The 2,504-nt window shown below is 33.1% G+C and overlaps 1 non-coding gene across 1 annotated transcript; it reads right to left on the reverse strand.

Annotated features, from left to right (window-relative positions):
- Positions 1–1,996: 1,996 nt before the first annotated feature.
- LOC112767665 (small nucleolar RNA R71) lies at positions 1,997–2,105 on the reverse strand. Its single transcript, XR_003185106.1, has one exon. It is a non-coding gene; the product is annotated as a small nucleolar RNA R71 (small nucleolar RNA).
- Positions 2,106–2,504: the final 399 nt, after the last annotated feature.

The raw sequence follows: 2,504 nt of genomic DNA on the forward strand, positions 1-2,504 counted from the left end.
CCATTGAATGAGTCGTTTGTTGTTGAAGTAGACAGTAAGAAAGGTTAATTCGGAAAGAATACGCATCTCCGAAGCCTTAACTAATTATCCATCATTGCTTTTACAGTAATCTTGTATCTCGTTCTTATTATTTCATTTATGCTTTTAAACAAACAACCATCTTTTCTAATCGCCTGACTAAGATTTACAAGATAGTCATTGCTTGCTCAATCCGACAATCTCCATGGGATCGACCCTCACTCACCTGAGGTATTACTTGGATAACCCGGTGCACTTGCCGGTTAAGTTGTGCGGAGTTCAATTTTGCGCACCAAATTTTTGGCGCCGTTGCTGGGGATTGTTCTGAGATTGACAAACTACCGGACTATCTTGTTGCTTAGATTAGGTACTTTTTAAGGTTTATTTGCTCTTTTGTTTGTGTCTTTTGTTTTCGTTCTTCAAAAATTTTTCAAAACTCTTTCTTTTCTTTAGTAATCTTTTTCTTTGTTTGAGTCTTGTGTCAGTTTTTAAGTTTGGTGTCCATTTTTGTGTTCTTTCTTGTGTTCGAATTGTTCTTGGTGATTTTCTTTGTTTGATTCTAAAATTTTAAGTTTGGTGTCTCTTAGTTGTTTTTTCTTTAATTTTCGAAAATTAGTGTCTTTTGATTTTAAAATTTTAAGTTTGGTGTCTCTTAGTTGTTTTTCTTTTTCCTTAAATTTCGAAAATCCAAAAAAAAAAATTCTTTTACCTTTAATCAAAATTTCGAAAATCTTAACTATCTTTTCTTATCTTGATTTAAAAACTTTAAGTTTAGTGTTTTCTTGTTAGTAAAGTTTAAATTTTGAATTTCAATTCTTATCTTTTCATATCTTTTTTAAATTTTTTCTTTTATCTTTATTTAAATTTCAAAAATCTTATCTTATGTTACATTGAATTCAAATTTTAAAAATTCAATTTCAAAATTTAAAATTTAATTTTTAAAATCAAATCTTTTTCAAAAATCAAATTTCAAATCTTATCCTTTTCAAATCTTTTTCAAATCCTTATCATATCTTCTTACTTTAAGTCCTTCTTATCTTATCTTCTTTTTAAATTTAAAACTTTTAAATTCCAAATCTCTACTTTCTTTTAAAATTAAAAATTCAAAATCAAATCTTTTATTTTCAATTCTTGTTTATTAGTTAGTTACTTGTTTTATTTTATTCTCTTTCTATTTCCTTTCTCTTTCTTCTTTTTCAAAATTTCCTAACTACTTTTTCTTTCTTCTTTTTCGAAAACTTCATCTTTCTTTTCCTTTCTATTTTCGAAAATATCTCCCCCTCCATCTCTATTAATTTTTGAAAACTCCTTTAACCTAAAAGATATCTTTCTTTTCTTTTCTTCTCTTCTGACTCTCTCAAAGGACCTCTATACTCTGACATAGAGAATCTTTATCTTCTTTTCTTCTTGCATTCTTCCTTCTTGTTTATGAGTAGGAACAAAGATAAAGAACCTCTCTTTGATCCTAACCCTGAACCTGAGAGAACTCTAAGGAGGCATTTACAATGCAACAAGTAAGAGCACAGCACTCCGAAACCTCACAGAGCTTTTTAAACAAGAATCTGAAATTACAAACATGGCAGCCAATCCTAATGGTGGAGGAGACACAAGGAAGGTTCTAGGTGACTATACTGCACCCACTTCTAACTTCTATGGAAGAAGCATCTCTATACCTGCCATTGGTGCAAATAACTTTGAGCTGAAGCCTCAACTGCTCACTTTAGTTCAACAAAACTGCCAATTTCATGGACTTTCGCAGGAAGATCCCAATATATTCATCTCTGATTTCTGGCAGATCTTTAATACTGTTAAGACTAATGGAGTGGATCTTGAGATCTACAAGCTTATGCTTTTTTCCTTTGCTATAAGGGACAGGGCTAGGTTATGGCTGGATTCTCAGTCTAAGAAAAGCCTAGACTCTTGGGAAAAGGTGGTCAATGCATTCTTGACCAAATTCTTTCCACGTCAGAAGCTGAGCAAACTCAGGGTGAAAGTTCAGTCTTTCAGACAGAAAGAGGGTGAATCCCTCTATGAAGCCTGGGAGAGGTACAAGTAATTAATCAGAAGGTGCTCTCCTAACATGATTTCAGACTGGACCATGTTAGATATCTTTAAAATAAGTCAAGACACACAAACCATTAACAAACGGATCAATAAAAGTATGAAATTAAGTTAGTAAGACTTCAAACATAATGCCAAATCTAAGCAATAAAGCAAGCAGCTAAGTGAATGTACCAAGACGGCAAGACTCCAGGAGGTAGTAGCCAACAACAGTGCGACACTACTCAGCAGGCAGTAGGGACAAATAGACTCAAGAGGGTGGAGAATGAAGAGGTGCGAGACGTTGGCAGCAGTAGTGCTAGCAAGAGTGGCGGTAGTAACTCTAGAGCAGAGAAAGAAAATTGAGAAAATGGAAGAAGGATGGGTCAAAATTAATATTGTAATAGGGACAACTAGCCTTTATTATTTAGAACTACTAAGGGTGT

The sequence above is a fragment of the Arachis hypogaea genome, chromosome 17, assembly GCF_003086295.3.
Source record: "Arachis hypogaea cultivar Tifrunner chromosome 17, arahy.Tifrunner.gnm2.J5K5, whole genome shotgun sequence".
Lineage (NCBI taxonomy): Eukaryota > Viridiplantae > Streptophyta > Magnoliopsida > Fabales > Fabaceae > Arachis > Arachis hypogaea.